Source organism: Hipposideros armiger, unplaced genomic scaffold (genome assembly GCF_001890085.2).
Source record: "Hipposideros armiger isolate ML-2016 unplaced genomic scaffold, ASM189008v1 scaffold_189, whole genome shotgun sequence".
In the NCBI taxonomy this organism is placed as follows: Eukaryota; Metazoa; Chordata; class Mammalia; order Chiroptera; family Hipposideridae; genus Hipposideros; species Hipposideros armiger.
Window position 1 is genome coordinate 970,806 of NW_017731539.1, and position 20,545 is coordinate 991,350.

General features: G+C 46.8%; 1 protein-coding gene across 1 annotated transcript in view; it reads right to left on the reverse strand.

Moving 5' to 3' along the window:
* Window positions 1-20,545, reverse strand: part of SETBP1 (SET binding protein 1) — a 351,100-nt gene that overhangs the window by 283,799 nt on the left and 46,756 nt on the right.

Below are 20,545 nucleotides of genomic sequence, written 5' to 3' on the forward strand. Positions count from 1 at the left end.
GAAGAATCGGTGCAACATTTTCACAAAGACCCACTGACCCAGAGATCTAAGCCTCTCAGCCAGGGAGGCCATCTCTACACTAGGATCAGGCTTGGGAGTGGTCCAGAAATAGCTGGTCTAGTAGGCATCAGCTTGTGATCTAATAGATTTGTGAAACACCATAAACTGGACCACACTTGGAGATCCATGATGCTCATTAACATATTAAAGGCTTTGAGACATCCTACTGCAAAGACATCTGCTTCCCTTTGCTTAACCAGGTGTTTCCCAATCTTTTCTGCTCACGGAATCCTTTTTGGCCTCTCCCACCCCTTACCATTCTGAATAAGTGTGTTCTATGGACCGCATATTGTAAAATGCTGACCTAGTCGGATGGATACCTTCATTTTTCTCATGGGAAAAGTACGAACCAGGGAGGGACATTCATTTACTTCATCTGCACATGAACAGCGATATGAAACAGTACATAAAAAGCAGAGCAAACTCTGGACTGCGAGGCCAGGCTGTCTGGGGGGAGTTTTCTCCCGGCCATTCTCTAGCTGTGTGGCTTGAGTGAGCACCTCTCCTTTCTAGAGTTATTTTCATTCTCAGCAAAAGGAGGATTTTTTTCTTTTTTTAATCTTCCAAGGATTTCTAAGGCTTTTCAGTTCCCTTTTTCTGGAATACCAAGGGACTCTAGTACTTGATGTAACACCTCTTGAAGCAGGTCCCAGAAGTGTGAACCTATAGTTGTACTAAATTTAAACTTTAAAACGCTCATGAAATTGTCAACCCACACAAAGTAGAAATCAACAGCAAAAATCCCCCGTGGGTCATGAAGGTACTTCTGAAAGGAAGCCTGGAAAAGCAGACCCTCAGAGTCCACGCCACCCCTTGTATGTGGCAGCAGTCACAATGGATATGGCTGATGCTAGAGTCACTGGAAACAGGGCAGGGGGGGCACCCACCTGCTGTTCCCCTAAGCGTTACGAGCACAGCTTTAGAATGAAGCTAAGGCTGGGGCACGCTTACAATTAACCACTGTACCAAGGTCTGTCTCTGACCGCCAGGCACCGGATCAAATATGAGGACATTTCATTGTAACTTAGATGCCTTGTGCATCCGTATGGCATGCTGGACCTGTCTGTCTACCCCTCTCCCCCTAGGCAAGGTTTAGACAGCCAGGCACAACATTTAGAACCCTCTTCCATCCCTTGAGGATGTAACTTTCCTGTCATCCTTGCAGACACACAGCCCACAATCTCCTTGTTGGCACATCCCCCACCGGCTTGTGTTTCAGTGTCCCCTGTGCATATCACTAACGAGTGCTCTTAAATATCTGCGGAATAAGACTATTCCTAAACTGAGAGCTCCTGATTGTTAAGATACAGAATATACACTAATCCATAAATTCATCAAACACGTATGAAGCATAGCATATTGTGAGCACTGTGCTAGGATTATGGAGGGACCTAGAGATAATTCCAACTCAGACCGTGCTCACAAAGACATTACTTTAGATACCCACTGTGAAGACTTAACTATGCCCAAACTTATCATTGCACTCCTCTTATCATGCCATTTCCCCTCCAAAAAGATATGTTCCTTGTCCTATTCCCCATTTGGAGACACAGTCTGGCAGCAACCACTCAGTTACCTAAAAAATCAATAACAATAATCAGTATTACAGATGACATGTATTGAGTGTTTATGATGTGTCAGGCTAGTAATGCCATGATTTGTACTGTGATTTGTCTTATTTTACAGAAATGTGGATATCATGGCAGACCCATGCCTTCCTCTCCCATCCCCTACATCTAACCAGTCTTGAGGTCAGGTGCACATCATAAAGGTCTTCCCCTCCTACCTTGGTCATCACTCCTGTGATACACCAAACCTTACTTGCTATTCTTGCTTCAAATATTAGAGCCGCCTTCTAAATGGCCTTCTGGCTGACTGACAACCTATCCATCCTTCTACCTTGCACGAGTGCCCATGTCCCTCACCACCACTGAACATGCACTCTTGGCTCCTTGGTGCAAGGGAGACTTCGAGAACAGGAAAGGCTGCCTGGAGAAGGACCATCTCTCAGTCTTCATGGAATAACTTGTCCAGCCCCTTCTCTTCAAAAGTTCTACCCTGAACTTCAAAATAATCCTGCGTCACCTCCTCCAAGAGCTTTCCCTGACCTCGGTCCCCCATCCATGGCTTCCTCCCGAACCCCTCTTTGATGTTCACTTAGCATTCCCAACAGACTGTGGCCCTAGTTTACTTGTTGGCCCTTGATTCTGAGACATGAGAGCAGCCCAGAGTCGGGATGCTTGTCACCTAGCAAGATCCAGAGGCCTTCTTCTTTGGCACAATACCCTGCTCCTATGGCCTCATGGCTGTATTTGTCACTGGTCAATGCTTTACAAAAATGTTAGAGTATGGGGCCGGCTGAGTGGCGCGATGGTTAAGAACTCGCTTGGGATGCCAGAGGGCCCCGGTTCGGATCCCACATATGAGGGCCAGTGACACTGCCCTCCACAGCTAAGATGCTGAACAACAGCTCAACCTGGAGCTGGGCTGCCATGAGTCGCCGGCAACGGCGTAGGCTGCAGTCCCTGTGGCAGTGGGTTGCCATGGGCTGCCGTGTGTAGCCAGCAGCCAGCGTGAGCAGCCAGCAGCCAGCGTGAGCGGCCAGCAGCCGCAGTGAGCGGCCGTCCAGAAGCCGGCAACTGATCTGCCTCACCAGAGAAGAGCGCAATGATGGTGCCAACTTGGGCCAGTGAAGCAACATCCTCCACAACTAGATTGAAGAACAAGACGACACCAACTTGTCTGTTCCCCTTCCCCCAATTCCCCAGCACTGTTCCCATTCCCCCAATTCCCCCAATAAAAATCTTTAAAAAAAAATGTTAGAGTAATACGACACCCTCTTTTCTTTTTCTCATAGCTTTAAAACACATGAATATTTCGAGAAATATATCAGTACCTGCTTCCTCTCCGAAAGAATGCTCTCGTTTGTGTGTGTGTGATGAAGAAACTGAGGCTTTGAAAGATCCAGTGACTTGCCCAAGGTCACACAGCTAATGAGGGACAGAGCTGGGTGTGGAACCCTGATCACACAGCTCCTACCCCAGCAACTTGCTCACCTGCCCCTGCCTCAGCCCAGAGAAAAAAAACAAACCAAAAAAAAAAAAATGTGTACACAGATATGTACTTATACAGACACACACAAATATACAATATGAATACATATATATACATGAATATGAATATATCATAAGTGTTTAAAGAAGGGGGGTGGTCTGAGAGCTTCAGAAGGAGAACGGATCCCCGCCCCCACGAGGGGACCAGGCAGCAGCACAACAGACAGCTGGTGTTTGGGTGGTAGTAAATCACCCTGAAATGAGCCTCTTCCGTGGACTCAATGAGGCCCCCACAACAAAGGGAGGCCCAGCTTGCAGCCGGACAGCCTGCCCGCCAGCCCCAGACGCGCATAACAGCTTCATTCAGGAGCCCCACGTCCACACAAAGGCCCCCGAAATCAATCTGACATCCCGCCACCCTGGACAATGCCCAGAATCTTCTCAAAATCCAAGGCTCAAACGAGGGGACAGCATTCAGGGGAGATCAAACCGCCGGCCTGCCACTGAAAGCCAGCACGAAAGAAAACATTTTTTTTTTTTTTAAGACAAGTCGCAGGCAAGGCCGGCTGCGGCTCCGCGCCCCCTCCACGGTGGTTGTGCTGGGCTCACACAGCTCGGCCACACTGGACCAAAGGCTGCGTTGGACCCAGCTTGGAGCAGTCGCCGTGTCCACATGCTGCCAGGGCCAGTGCAAGCCTCTGGCCGGACAGAGCCACTGTGCGGCTCGGCCTAGGCTTTGTGCTGCAGTGGCCCGTGTGAACCTCCGCCGCTGGCATTTCCCACTGGCTCCCGCGCGGTACAGTAGGGCGCACACACATGCAAATGTCCCGCCAGAGGCGGCTTAGGGTGTTGACAGTGGCAGCCCCCACGCCAGGGGGCCCCAGTTCCCAGGCAGGGCCCCTGGGGTCCTCATCGGGCCCCTTTCTGCTGCCTAATCCGGTTATCAGCAGCAGAACGGGTTGCCTGATGGGGGGGGGGCGGCTTCTGCACGGAAAGGGGGCAGGCAGCTCCCGCAGATGAGCCTGGACTGTATTTTCCTAGGGTCACTGTGAAGGCTTTGAGGTCTCTCCCAGTCCCCAGCGCTGCACTGGCTTCACAGCCTTCCCTGGATGGCAGAAGCCGACCTGCTCATGAGAAGTAAGGTCCCCCAGCAGTGCCGAGTGGAAAGGTGCTAGGGGTAGCAGTCTGTTTGACAGGTCTGTGGGCATGCGTGCACTGGAGTGACTGAGGCATGGGCCATTAGAGGTGCTGTGGCCAAAATCTCTCCAGAAACATCAGGTAAAGCTGCCTCACATTTGATGTTCTAGGTGGCCACCATGAAGGTTAAATAAATTTTGATTGAACAAAGGGCGTCTGCTGGAGGACCATTCACTGAAGTCCCTACACTCTGTGATCGTACCTGGATTTTTCCATGTGAGCACAAGGAGTGGACAGGGTCAGTAGGACAAGGCTTGGTTCTATGCACAGCTGCCCATGGACAGAGCTGACTCAGAGTGAAAAGGCACATGAAACCAAGTGAGCAGGCTCCGAGGAGACGAAAGAACCAGGTTAACTGGGGGTGAGTCTTCTCTCCACCTCTTCCTTTAGCCAGACACCTCAGTTTTTTTCTCTCCCAAAGTTACTGGTCACACTTCTTCCTGGAATTGATACGCAAACAGCCAGCCATTTACCATTTGATGCCCACCTCCCACTGCCCCTCTCACACCATCGTCAGGGAGCTGGACTCCTGGGCAGCACGCAGCGTTAGCGAGAGACTGGATGGAGGAAGGAAGCCGAACCTTGGAGGTGCAGAAAGGGTACGTTCTGCTTTAGAGTCACTTCGCTCTCAACTGCTTCCACTGACCAACAATAGTAAATTGAATCCAATTTCCCCCTTGGAAGGGTCAGTTGTTGTTGTGGGTTTTTTGTGGGGTTTTTTGTGTTGGTTTTTTTTTTTTTCCCTCTTCCCTTTTCCATTTTCTGCTTTTGTAGCTCACCTCCTCCAATCTACTTCCCTACAGGAGCCGAAATTAAACAAGCTCCCCATATGCCATGCCTCACTTGTTGTCTGTTCCCCTCACTGCCATCTGGCCTATTTGCTCAGCCAAAAAGAGAAAGAGAGAGAAAGAGCAAAAAGAGGTGGGGGAGGGGAAGAGGGGAAGGGAAAGCAGGAAAACGGGGGAGATGGGGAGGGGGGGAGAGGGAGGAAAATAAGTAAGGGAGGGAGGGACACAGGCAAAGGGAGAGAGAGAGGGAGAGAGAGACAGAGAGAGAGAGAGAGAGAGAGAGAGAGAGAGAGGGGAAGAGAGGAAGGAGGGGGAGGCAGACACAATGAGGAGGCAGGGGTGATGCTGCAGCCTCTCCCATCTGCTCCTTGGCCAGAGTCCCGGATGGAGCAGTAATGGAGAGCAACAGAACCAGTGATAATTAACCCAAACACAGACCTGTTTATTTAACCTGCTCAGATAGATCAACTCTGAGGCTGCGCTCTAGCAGAGGGCCTTGGGACACACTTAGGAAGGCACCCTGGAGGCTGCTAAGGACACACAGGCAGGCTGGCACTCCCCACAGACATCCTGGGGCTGTGTGTGTGCTTGGTGAGAAGGAAGAAGAGGAGAAAGGAGGTGCTGAAAGAGGTTACTGACACCCACTCAAATCTTCTGGGAAGGTATTCTTTTGTCATCTTGCCCTTTCCTCTGCCCATTATCCTATTTCATGGCAATAGCTGCTTCTGGGAGGTGAAATGTTTCCAAGCAAAGCTAGCCAATGAGACACACTTGTCTCATACGTTTTCCTGCCCCAGAGTCCCCTCTGGACCACTGGTCCTATTGGCATAAGAACCCAGGGTCAGGAGCCAAAAAAAAAAACCAACAACTAGAAGACACAGAGATTGGAGTAAAATCACCTGAAGACCTCAGACTAAGATGGCAGCCGAGGACAAAAGCCAATGGCACTGATGAAGGCATCGGGTGTAAGAGTCAGCAGCAGCCTGGGGTCCAGAGCCTAGCTCAGCGGCTTCTGCGGTATCCCTGTGTCTGTATGCCCGCTTCCCACCCCTCCCCCACCGCTTAAGTTTATCTATTTAATGGGGCAACAAAGCTGATCTCCCAAGATGTTTCAGTCTTCAAAAATGAAAATGGAAAATGTCATTGCCATCAGCCCATACTTTCTTCCCCAAAGTTAGGGAGGAGACTACACGCCTTGAGCAAGACCACCAGGGACTCCCATCTGTTTGCAATGGGTAATGTGCAGGGCCCAGAGACAGGGTCGGCAAACCCATCGGTGTGTGTGCTGCACACCCCTCCTTCCACCTGTGCAGGGCCTGGAGAGGGGGTCCACAGATGCATTCGTGTGTGCTGCACCCCTATCCACCTCCACCCCTGCTAGCCCCAGAAATAAAGGGCAAGGGCATTTTCAGGGCTGAGTAGCAGCAGACAGGAGTTGTGAATCCAGGAACTGGAACCCAAGAGCTGTTGGCTGAGCACTGAGGGTGAGTTAAAGAGTGCAGTCGCTGGGTTGAAAATAGGAAGCGTCAGGGGTGGGTGAGGAGTTGGCAGGCACCGGATTCCAAGTGGCTTCACGCTCCTCAGTGGAAGAAATGCAGAGATAATTTGAACACGGCTATTTTCAAGCTCCACAGCTGAGCTCCCTTGCTCTCCCACCCACACCTCCCACCCAGCCCTGCAATTTGGCAAACCCTTTCGGCTGGCTGCTCTTATACCCAATATGTTGGGTTGCCTTAGCAACTACGGCAATTATCTCCTTGGAGCAGTTAAAACAATGACCATCATAAATAATAACAATAAGAAGGATGACGGTAAAAAATAGAGCTTAGGCGCCCGGGGTCATCGGTTGACACCGAACTGAAAAGGAAAAGAGGTCCTGATGAGGCAAGCAGTGAAAACAGGTTTCTTATGGAACTAGGCTTATTGTATTTATCCAGAAAACGAGACAGGAAGTACTTAGCCTTTCCTCACTGCCCCACCATCAGGCACTCGGAGGGATGGTTCTTACTGTTGGTTTATCCTGCATATCCTCCTATCAGCCAAACCCAGCAGGAGCACACTGAACACTAATTGTTTAATGTCCACCTCTTCTCTGGACCATGAACTCCTTACAGACAGGCACCGGGGCTGTCGTCTTGGTGTCTTTAGCACTTAGCTCAAGGCCTGGCTCCGAATAGGAATTCAAAAATATTCACTGATTCAATGAAACTATTGTATTACACTGAACGGACACCCAATTTTTGCCGTAAGTTTTTTTCCCCCTTTTTAAAAAACCTAGATAATTTTGCAGTCGCTTCAACTTCCAACATGCTATGATCTTAGGATCTATTAGCCCACAGTCCACGACACAGTAGAGCTCCACATTTACAAGAATTCGAATGTATTCAACAGGTTTGTTCTCTTTGTAGAGACATCTCACAAAGTTTTGTGAATGTAGACTGTCACGTGAGATAAAACACTAAATGAAAAAACAATTAAAAATGAGACTTAAAGTGATAAGGGATCACACAACCCTTATCCAAACATGTATGCCCATCCTCCCCCAAACATAGATGCCTTCCATCCTACACGTCACAGTCCCATCCCAGGCATGATGCTTCACCAATTAATGAAGCATCAATTAATGTGCAGGATTTGTGACTCAAAACAAAAGACAACCTATCCTTTCCCAGTGTCCATGAGAGATGGAGTAAAAAACACAGGGTCAGAGAATTGAACTGTATTATCGTACCTCAGCCCTTCCCTTTCTGTTCCACTTTTCATTAGAAGTATTAGAAATTCAATCCTTGATACTCTCAAAGTACATTCACGTCATATGTGGTCTTTATAATAATTCTTGAGACAAATTAGGCAGGAACTATTATTCCCATTCCAAACGTGAGAAAATGAAGTAATTGATCACAAGTGTTAAACAGTGGCAGGTCTCAGGTCTCCTGATACCAGCTTTCTTACTATTTCCTTTCCCATTGTAATGGCCACGGTGCGTAATGTGTAATGTCGCCATTCGTGTAACGGTGGAACGAACTACCTCTCTAGGCAGTCAGCAGAGCATTAAGCATATGCTTATTCTCACTTCAAAATGCCTAACGGAGTTGATGTAACTCTACCATTGAATCCTTGGAGCCCTATCAACCATGATCCCCACTCTAAAATAATAACCAAAACTTCAGCACCTCCAGACTCAAGGCCAGCAACACTTGTAAATGTTTAACCTTGGCACATCTCTTGGGAGGATTCCCTGCCAGCAACTGGGGAGACGAGGTCCAGGGAATTGAGAGAGTTCTCAGTAAACAGGAGTACCTCATCCTCCGGCCTTCCAGAGCAACTCTAGGTAGACTCTCTCTTTTTCTGATGGAAATCTATTCTTTAGATTCTCCATTCTTCTGATGGAAGGTCTTGGAAGGTCACAGAGCAAACCCTTTCACTCCCCCATGTGTGTTGTACCTGCAACTCCCTGAGAGTCCAGTCTACCCAGTAACCAGAATCACTCCCATCTGGGATTCAGACACCTGCCAAGATACACTCTGCACTTACTTACCCAGTATACTGGTTTTGTGAATTTAATGAACACACTGGCCACCTCTTCTCTATCCTTCGCCCATTCAGTTTAAGTACCATAACCAAATTACCTTTTCCAGAGTCCGTCAAATGTGAAGGACCTGAATCCAAACTCACATATCACTGACAATGAAAAGCAGATTTTCCAGAACATCTGATGAATGAAAATATTTAGTCAGACACCTTTACAAATATACACGTCTTATTATTAAAATATATCTTGAAGGTATTATGGCTCCAACAGTTCAACAAATTATAGCAAATTGGATCAAATAGAAAGCAATTATTTTAATTTCTAAGTGTAAAGAATTGAAAGTGTAATTGTAAGTGTAAAAGTTAGATTTTTTTTTAATGTTTTGTTAATCCAAGTTATGGCACTACTAAAATAAGGTGTAGTAGGCAGAATAATGAATGCCCCCCTCCAAAGGAGTCCCATGTCCTGATCCCTGGAGACTGTGAATGTGTTATGTTACTTGGCAAAGGAAAACCAATACTGCAGGTGGAATTAAGATTGCTCGTCCATGGACCTTAAAATTGGGGGATTGTCCTGGATTAACCAGGTGCGCTGGAGGTATTCACAAGGGTCCTTAAAAGTGGAAGAGAAAAGAGAGAGTGAGAGAGAGAGAGAAAGAGAGAGAGCCAAAAAGGACTCAGACTGATGTTGCCAGCTTTGAATACAGAAGAAAGGAGCCATTAACCAAGGAATGTGGGCAGCTTCTAGAAGCTGGAAAGGAAGGAAGCCGATTCTTCCCTAGAGCCTTTAGAAGGAATTCAGCTCTGCAAACTCCTTGATTTTAGCTCAGTGAGACCCATGTCAGACTTTTGACCACCAGATATTTAAGGCACTCGATTTTGGTGATTTGCTCCAGTGGCAACAGGAAACAATAATAATAGGAAACTAATATAGAAGGGGAGACTCTGTGTGTACATGTGTGAGTGCGTATATGTGAGTGTGTGTGTCCATGTATGTTCTCCTTAAAAATGCAAATGCTGGTAAAATATATATATATAAATTTGCCCTTGATGGTTTCAGGAAAATGAAATCAAGTAAAATGGAGGCGATACTGTAATTGTCCTCCTGGGACTAGGAAGCTTCAGAAGCATTTGATGGTAATAAAGGCCTCCAGTAACATAGACACTAGGGCAGGGCTGCAAAGAGTGGGTAGGGAAAGATGTCAGCACAGGACACATATGACTCTGCAGAATCGGTGTCACTCTCCAAACAATGGCAACTGGACCATTAAGTGCCACTGGAGACCCCAGGGACAGCCTTTGTGGAGGGGCACAGCTGGTACAGGACACCCCAGACCCCAGCTGCAATAGCAGTTTTTATGTGGCAAGTCCTAAGGGCCTCCAGGTGCCCGGCTCTCAAAGGAGGAAGAGAAAGGGTGAGTTTGTGAGCATGTGGAGCTGTGTATGCTTCTGCATATGCAGATGCCCTACAACTAACAGGTCTGGAAAAAGAGGATTCAAAAACTGTGGACAATGGGGATTACACTGTCACTATCAAAATCGTCATGGCAGGTCATTAAATCGCTTGTGGGTTGTACACAGCAAAGAAAAACCCATGTAATTCCCTCTCTGTCCCCTGACATCAGTTTGGCCCATGCTGATGCTATTCCCAGTCAGGTGAGAGTTCCCTCACCAGGGTCTCAGGCTGGAAAGGCCCTCACGGTCATCTAACGACACCACACTTCTCGGGCACAGAATCCCAAACGATGGAGCGCCTGCAGCAAATGGACACACACTGCCTTCAAGGGCAACCCATTCTATTTTTGGAAACTCCTTGCTTTGAACTCTGAGATCATGCAGCCAAGGCCGTCATCCTGCAGCCAGAAGTTGGGAATTGGGAAGTGACTTTTCTAAGGTTACACATTCAGGGAAGACCAGAGCTGAAAACAGAATCTGTGTCTTCTACCTCTGAATCCAGTGGATTTTATACCACATCATGTAGCCTCTCACAAAAGTAAGCTGGTCACCCGTCTGCAATACATAAAATAACCACAGTGTACTCAAATCAGTGTGTGTGCGTGTGTGCGTGTGTGTGTGTGTGTGTGTGTGTGTGTGTGTGTGTGTGTGTGCATGCAGACAGCATGTGGGTAGCCATGCTGCCAGTGTCCTCTCCCCTAGAGCAGGTAACCAGCTGACCATCTGGGTCCACGTGTGCTGTCCCCACCTCAGTCACCAGCCCACTCACACTTCATGTTGCTTTGCCAGGCAGTGAGCCAAGAAGGATGGGCCCTTATAGCATGGTGACAGCGAATTCTGCTGCACCACACAAGCGGCCCTGACCCAGACAAACACAACACAAGATTCCGGCAAGCCAGGCCCGGGGACCTGTAGCCACCAAGCAGCTTGCCAGACTCGGGGCTGAATTTGCCTCTCTTTCTCACCTGATCTATCATATCTGAGCTCCTAGAGCCCAACATCCATTCGTACATTCATTCATCATCCTTTCATTTACAAAAAGTTGCTAAGTGTCGACTGTGTGCCAGGCCCTTGGCTCAACACTGGAGATATAACCAAGGAGACAAGCAACCGAGGAGAGAGGGCAACCATGTGTGTAGGAGGGGCGGCGGGAGTATAGAAGACAGAGGGGCCAAGTTTGCCACTCATTAGATAAATCTCATTAAATAAAGAAATCGAAGAACTTAGATATCTAAAGGAAATTTCATAGATTTAACAAAGGTTCAGGCCTCTAACCTCAGATAGTTAATATGGCCTTGGCTGTAAAGAAGAAACGACGGAGCGGAGGAAATTACATGACTGGCCTGAGGCAGAAGTGCTTGCTAGTGAGTGGAAACAGAAGAATTAGAATCCAGGTCCCCTGCCTTCTCCTACATCCTTGCATTCTTGTTACGAATGGTACCACTGCACCATTCGGATTCAGCGCATCTCTCATACTAAGTGGTCCATAAGTCCATATTTCAGAAATCGTATTCCGGAAATCGGTTAAACCATAAATCGTCTCCAAACAAAAATTTTTATTTATCAAACCCCAGACTGTGTGCCTAAAACAAGTAGGATTATTCCAGCCCTCTGGTACAAGGTAAAGACTTCGATGCTATTAAACATGCAGTGGCGGGGCTGAGAGGCGGGGGGGTACACTTTTAAAGGTCTTCAGGTCTCCACGCTCATCCTCTGCTGCTGAGGAATCACCCACCTGCACACATTATAAACCACAGTCATGCCACCTTAGCTTACAGCCTGAAATGGGTGCTTGACATCAGTCATCAACATGCAATTCTGGTTCCCCCAAGGACCACACCGGCACGTTGGCTGGCACTGATGACTTCACTAGAAGGCCACCCTGCCCCTCCTGGTTTCCTGCAGCCTGTCCTATCAACTTCCAAATATTATAGTTGTTGAAATTAATTTTTGTTCTGGTTGAACAGCTGTGTGTTTGAGAGTTGTCACTATTGGGTCATGTTTCTGAATTTCAACATTGCCTCTTCCAATTAATTAATCACTTCAGATTCCATAAGGGGGCCATACTTTCCAAGGGAAACCACAGAATGCTTGGGGGTGACACTGTTGAATTCAGCTCCACCCCACCCCTCCGCAGGACAGATCACCTTGATGTTTAAATTCAACCTGTCTTGAGCAATCACAGAAACAGGCTTCCCCAGGTAAACAAATCTTCAAGCACATTTTTTAACAGCACTTAGTAACAGCTACTGAAGAAACCCCTTCTTTGCACCCATACCAAATCCCCTTTCTCTCAGCGCTCATCGCCAATGAGCAGTGAGAACTGAGCCTTCCCTCTCCAACTCTACAAGGTTTAATTAACGAGCATCTCTATGTAGATTTATAAGTAACCACATCTCCTCTTACTTATTGGACAACAAAATTCCTTAGGATCCTTCTATATTGTCCAGAAATTAATCATATACCATCAATTAGTATTTACGGAGTAGTTGCTATGAGCTAGGGATATGCTAAGTGCTGTGGGGAAGGCCAATAAATTAAATCCTTTATCCTAAAAGATATTTCCTAATCTAAATGAGAAAAACATTAAAAAAGTAATAAGAAAGAAAGAAAGAAAGAAAGAAAGAAAGAAAGAAAGAAAGAAAGAAAGAAAGAAAGAAAGAAAGAAAGAAAGAAAGGGGTTAAAATGGGTTAAAGAGTAAATGTGACAATGGGGACACATTTTTCCACTACATAACTGATACTGGTGATATGTACTCTAGAAGTTCAGCAGAAAAGACGGTGCATGCTGGGAGGTCAGGAAGGGAAGGGATTTTTCCTGGAGAGGTGACTATTGGCTCAATGAGGGGGAGGAGGAAAGCATTTAAGGTCACAGAAACATGATGAAAAGTATGGATGTGGGAAAATGGAAGTGTGGTAAGGGAATGAACAGACAGACCCCTTAGAAAGTGGTGACAGGTAAGTCTTTACTTGAAGCAGCAATTTAGTTCACACTGGAAGCATCTTTGAATGCCAAACTAAGTCATTTCTTTGTCTTTTTATGCCTCGTAAGAGCAATGGGACTTCCAAGGGCCAAAGCCAATCCATATACACTCCCAAAGTCCACAAGAGCGCTGAAAGAGCAGACAGCTTGCAGGATATACGTGCAGTGTTTGGGAAGGAAGGCTCAAGGAAGAAGGTAAAACTAGCACACAGTAGGTCTTTGATTAATCGTTCACGAGTGACAAATCCAAATGCACAAAATGATAAAGAAACTCGGTCAGGCAAGAAGCATCGTCTCTCACTCTCATATCACGTTTGCAGCTGACAATCTTTTATACGCTCTGTGTCTGACTTGGTTCTGTTCTTTCCTTCTGGAAATCATCCCAGGCCAGCATGCCAGAAGGCCCCCTCTGGACTAGGCCTCAAGAGGCCCTCTGATTTTGTGGCTGCTCTAGTCCCCACTCGCTGTGATCTGAGATTGGCGGCCCCATCATCACTCACTCCTTCCCTCAGCTCCATGGAGACCCTGAGTTGTGGTGGGGGTTGTGACCCAGCTGATCCTGTGGTGGGTGCCCTCAGGGCCTCTCAGCCACACATCTGTGGATTCACAAATCATTCATAGGCCGATCAATTTCCTCATCTACACATGGAGTTGGCAGCAAGGTCAGAAGGGATGGACGTGGAGACCTGTAATATCCCCAATGGACAGGGGACAAGGGCTATCCCAGACACTCCATCCCAAAAGATAATTAATCTTTAAAATTTCCCCAGGATACTGTGTAATTCAAAGGCCGCAGTCCCGTTGATGGGGCACTGAAAGAGGGTTTTGTTTTCCACAAAAAGGGAAATTGAGGTTTTTGTGGTGAAAGCGAAGGATGTAGAATCAGCCACGTAATGGTTTATTCATGTCCTGACCCCTCCCCAAACCCACAGAGGTATTGGAACTGAGACTCGTCTCTGTCATGAGTCATGCCGACGTGCATGGGCCTGGTAGACTTAGGAAAAAAAACACCAGTCTGCCCAGTGCCCACAAGCACTTGGGGACAAAGATGTGATTCAAAGATGGAGAGATACAGTGCCTTGACTTTAATGTGGAGAGACAGGCCAAAGACGGGACTGTCCAGGTCTAACAGAACTGACAGGTCTCCACTTAGAGGGCCAGAGAGTGGCTATCACATTTGGGGCTTGTTATGTGAGCCCATCACAGCTGACTTTTCCACTAACATCCCCAACTTCCAAATTAATTATTTACTTACCAGAGATTCAGCTTGGCTTTGTCAGACGGAAATAGTAGGGGGTATTGGGTGGCTCACACGGGCTGGCATTGACACAACGTGAAAGGACACCATGCAGACCACATGCCCGTCTCTGCTAGAAGGAAGCTGCTTATGAGTCTTAAAGGTCTCTGATCTCTACCTCATTTTGCCCCGTCCAGGTCTGGAAATAGAAATGGAGGGACATGCTCATCCCAGGCCCTCCCCTGGGAGTTGTTATGCTGATTAAATTTTTTCTTGGCCCTCAAATCAGAATCCTGAGGTGGTTGGGAGGGGGAGTGTATGCTCTGGTTCTGGTTTGTCAGGGTTGGAAATCCTAGGTGAGAGGGTGCTGTGCTGCTGGGAGGGCAGGGGCAGGAGGGGGCTCGGCCATCACTACAGGCTCTGTTTGCCTGCAGGAGGACAGGTGTTGAGTTACACGCTGGGGGAATGTGAGCGCCAGGAAGGGACCTGGTGGGTGCCAGCCAAAGTAGCGAGGTCAATACCTCCTTCTGTACCGGCTCTTCCTGGAGACCAAAAAAACAAACCATCCCTTGGCTTCAGGTTCCTGAAAAGACCTGAGCTGTTCTTGTTTACTGTTCTAAGAGGCTGCACAGCGCTTCTTTTTAAAGTCATTTATTTCATTGAATTAAAGACCTCAGAAAGGCCGCAGTGAACACAGGGAGGGCTAACTAGGGCATGGGTACAGAGCACTTATCGTTAGCGGTAAGGGTCTAAATAGATGCAGCTTACAATATGGTTGCTCCTGTCAAACATGAGGCATAGCACTCAGTGCATCTGTGATAAACATCTTTACTTATTTAGCCACCAGGACACAAGCTTTGGGTTTCCTCCTTCGCTGGAGGCCTGCTCAGCACACGAGGTCCCCAGTTGCTAGGACTGGGGACTGTCCATGAGGACACAGCATGGGGCTTTAGGGCGGGCAGCCTCCACAGTGAAACTGCAGCATGTTAAAGAAAACAGAGTCTCACAGCCTTGCTCATCCTCTGGGGGCAGTGAGGCAAATTCCAAGAATATCACATTCACAGATAAATTGCAACCAATTCAAGCCTCATAATGAGGCTGTGTGATCATCCACTTGACGAGTGATTAAGTTTGTTAGGTCACTTTTGAATCCAAATCCTTCAAGCAGCGTCCAGCGTTTGTACTCTCATGCAGGCCCATCGCTCATCAGATAGTTCCAGACAGCCCCAATACAAAACCTGAGAACCCATGCTTTCACATACACACACACACATGCACACACGCCCCAGTCACTGGTATTCGGTAATAAAGAAAATATGTCAAAATGGAATCAGACATGGCATCAGGAAGAGGTGAAGGAGTCCAGCCTGACGTCATGGAAATTCTGATGCTTATCAGTGAAAAGTAGTCAGGACGACTATGATGATTCTTATGGAAAGTCTATGCTCAACAGACAGGGAACATTTTATTTCATGTTGGCTGCACACGGACCAGGTAAGTAGTATGACCCCTATTTGACAGATGAGGAAAATGAGGTTGGGAGACCATGTGTTTATGAAGTGACAGAAATAGGAACTGGACCACGGTCAGGCTGATTACAGTCAGTCATTCAACCTTTGTTTCCACTTTATAGAGAATTTAAGGATTTGTGTGTGTGTGCCTGGTGTGTGTGTGTGTATGTGTGTGTGTGTGTGTGTGTGTGTGTGTGTTAGACAGAGAGACAGAGAGAAAGAGAGAATAGTTCCTTATCTTCCATAATCAGTATAACTCCATTCAACCCAGGGCCTTGGGTCTGGTGGAGTAAAATCTAAAACCAATGTGACCAGGATTTTAACTCACAGGTCACAGCCATCTTAGGGTTACTTAGGTGGAGATTAAGCCAGGCCCAGAACCCCGTTCTCTTGGCCCCTAATTCAGGGCTCTTTAAGCCACTGGACAAGCACGTTCCCCATGAGGAGTATGGCAGTCTCATAAACTTCTCCATGAACCCTTTTTCTGTTAGGATCCCTTCAGTTAAACAAGTGGTGCCTTTCTCTCTTGTGGCCATGCAGAAAAAGCTGGGCTTTTCCAGAGTATAATAGTCTGGGCTGGCCTTAGTGACTTACTTGACCAACAGAATGCAGTGAAAGGGACATTTGGAAATTCTGAGGCTAATGCATAAGAAGCCTCGTCGTCTCTTGGAAGGATGTCAAGGAAGAAATCCAACTATGCTGAGACTACCATGCTGTGAGAAAACTCAAGCCAGCCATATTGAGAGGCTGACTTGAGGAGAGCAAAGTTCCCAGGCCGGATCCACTGTTCCAGCCAACACAGCCCAGGCACCAGACATGTCCAGCAGACACGACGTGGAGAAGAGCGAAGGGACCCATCCTACAGCTAGAACCAGTCACAGGTCTGGCAAACTCATGCTGTCCCCGTCATCCCAATGCGTTCCCAATCAAGGAGCAGAGAGGAGCCATACCCACCAGACCCATCTACAACATGGAGAGCATAATAAAATGGCTGTCATTTTAACTCCACTACGTTCTGAGGTGTTTTGTTACATAACAGTAGATCATTAGAACAACTTCAGTCTCCTCTATAAAGGATTTCCAGCATGATCCAATTGTTCAAAACTCTTAGGACCATCTGAGCGTCCTCTTTCTTCCACCTCCACCCACAGCTTTTCTTGTTGCCTCCCTGATGTCGCCCTTGGACCACTGAGTGATGGCGAAATAAAGAAGGATCAGTTGAGAGCCTAAAAAAGAGTGCAGGCATGACAGGTAGCAGATGTCCAAATGCCTTCCCCTGGGTAGGCAGAAGTGATACATGAGAGCCTCATTGATGCAGAGACCAAGCAACACAGGTTGTAAGCACATGGAAAGTTCCTGCAAAAGGAGGCTGGAAAAAGGCACAGTCAAAGGGACAACCGGAGAGGAGGAAACCCTTAAGTCTGAGAGGCATGAGGTGAGTTTTTCACTGACTCCTTCCCCCAGCGCCCACATCCAGCCCCGTGCATGTCTTCACATCCAAGCTCACACTGTGTTCCCTGCATCCTCCCTGGCTCCATTCTTCAGGACAGAGTTCGCTCCCTGCATCCCCAAGGACTCCAGCAATCTCTCTCTCTCTCCCTTCTCTGATAGCTATTGATTGACAGCTTGGTTCAGTTTTTCTCTTAGTTTCCCACGTTCACCTTATTCCTACAACTAGAATAAAACCCATTTGAAGACAGAAACTATACTAAATGTTTTTCCTCACACTCCATAGTCCCAGGTCCAGACCTGAACATGATCAAATTGAGTCCTAGTCAATATGTGTCGAGGGACTTAGATCCAGGACTACCCAGACACCAAGGGCAACATACGCCCCAGCCTCACTGCCCCAGTCTTCTACGCATGTTCCATGATGTGTCTTCAAGAAGCGGACACACATGGATGCATAGCTACACTTCACTTCGCAGGAAAGATTGGTCTACATTACAGTGTCTGCAACCTCTTCTTCACAGGCTTCTGATCTTACAACTCCACTGAAAACACTCACCCAAAAGTCACAGTGACCAGTGCTGCCAAAGCTTGTGCTACATACAGTACACACTGCTAGGTACCTCTTGGGGTTTCTCCAGCTCTGACCAGATCACTCTTAGCAAATACTTTTTTTCCTCCTTTGCTTATCTTGTAAGTGTCTGTAACCCCCAAGGCTCTCTCCATAGTCCTCAGGCTCTACTAATTACTGCAGGTGAATTCAGTCACACCCATGATTTCCCTTGAAACTGCCAGGCATCACACTGAGTTGCCTTTGCAGCCTTTCCCCAAGGCTGCACCTCTTTATGAATGGTGATACCCATTTACCTAGAAGATAACTGAAATTCCACCTTCTCATTCAACAACTACATCCCATTAGCCAGCGTCCTGCAGATGCTACCTGCTTAATGCCTTTTGAATCAACTCACTTCTGATGATGTCTCCTGTCACCAGTGCTTTTCAGGTTTTCATCACTTCTCACCTAGATTATGTCAAAGGCCTCCAGCTGGCCTCTCTTCCTCCAGCCTCTCCCCCCTATAATCTGCTCTCCACATGGCTCTCCATGTGACCTTTCCAGAAGATAATTCTGTCTGTGTCATTCCTGCGTCTAAGATAAATCAGAGTTTCCGGGGTAATGTTCAACATCCTCGTATGCAAGACCCAAAGAGCAGCGATTCAATGAATGAACTCTAGAGCTATGCTTCATGGGTTCAAATCCAAACTCTCCTCCTCTTCCTAGTTCTGTGACAGGTAAATGGCTGAATGGTTTTGTGCCTCAGTTTCCCCATAGGTAAGGTGGGGATAATAATAATAGCTATCTCCTAGGGTTTTGTGGAGATTTCATGAGATATATATGTGAAGGGCTTAGAACTCTATCTGGCACACATTAAGGATCCAATAAATATTGGTTAGTTCTTATCTGCATTCTACCCATGACTCAGCCCTCATCTCTGCTCCCAACATACTCTGGGTCATTAATCCAATCTGTTGTTGCTAGACCCATGCCTTTGCATATGGCATTCTTTCTTTCTGGAATGTCCATTCTCCTTCTTAGTCCAAATGACTCCTTTTGTCCCTCAAAATGTGGGACATCAAAATGCTCCAAGGGCATCCTCCCTGAAGATTTCTCTCCATGACCCCAGTGAGGTTTGGAGGGTTATTATTTCTGTTCACTGGGGTTAGGACACTCTTTTATAATTTCCACTTGACTTGCCTATCACACTCAAGTTGGTGTGATTCTTGAGGGAAGATGACATGCCTTCTTTGATTTGATATTCTTAACACTGAGTACAATCACTACCTCAGAATCCCAACTCATCAAATGTTAGTGGAACAAATCAATTATCACTATGAGACAATAAACAGGTACCCAGATGCACCTTAAATTTGATTACTTGCATTTGAAGCAAAACACTGACTTTTCTCCAAACATGCATGCCTTCTGTGATTTTTAATAGATTGCAAATAAATTTAGCAAACCAATGTGATGATATCCAGGGACACGGCCAGCTCTGAGAACAATTCCTCATGCTGCATAGACACTGAACACCCAGAAGGTCTCTCCTTCTCCTTATTCCCTGGTTGCCCTGCTGTGTGGAATTAGTCACACAGGACAACATGGGAATTTGAATAAAGTAGCCAAGCTGTGATCAAGCAATCACAATAGACAAGACGTGCATTATTCAGTCTCTCCGAATTAATATATTTCTAAGTAATGAGTCTCAAAGAAGAGGAGACTTTGCTTTTCTTCCTGAGATGCCTTTATTAATTCTCTAGCATCAACCTAATATACGACAGCAGAACAAACAAGGGAATGCACAAACGGTATTTCTAAGGACCCACCCTCAAATCAGGTCTCTTTTTTTATGAGATACAATTGATCCGGGTTTCAGTCTGGGGTCTTAAAAGAAGCATCATCAACTCTCTAGCAGAACTTTTGGTTTTAGGCCTAGATAAGACTAAAAAGTAAGGTTACAAAGAGGAATACCTTGACCCAATAAGGGAAATAGTGCCTGAGCCCAGAAGTATTCAACATGGGAAAGGCCATTCATAAAGCATTATGGAGTCTGCTAAGTGTCTGTCAGGAAGACCAGCATGGGTCCCCTTCACCTCCATGAGTCTAATTTTATGAAGGTGGCACAGATTTCACTTTAAGGTGTATTGAAAGCTTGGGGAAGACATAATAGGGGTTGCTTAAATGATTCCAGCTCTTGTTGTCAGACGGACGGTTCTGGATACCTCAAGTCATACAGTCAGCAGCCTCCAACAGGCTCATACAGAGAGAGCGTCTGCCTACTTTCCATGCTCTTCGACGGAAAGGTGATGCTGGTGTTCAGTGCACAGGCTGTTTCTAGAACAGCAAGTTTAGAATCTCGTCTCAATGCATCTTCATGACCCACACAAGACATTCAGCAACAAATCCTTAAAACGCTTTCACATGAAAAGGAGAGGGTGAGAAGGCCCTGAAGATAGGAACCTCCACAGATATTCATTTATCATAATGTCTCACACCAAAGTGGGCAACGGGAATAAGGACACTGACAGCAAAACCTTAAATGGCTGGTTTTCTTTGGGTATCAAAGGACGCACACAAGCAAACACACACATCCTGACCAAAATTTCCATCAAAGGTACATTATTCTTCCTGAGCACTAAAACACGGAGTTCCCCACACATTCCAACATTTAGGTTTCATTCTAGTTACCCAAAAGAACATACCCAAATAATCCCCAAAGGATCCC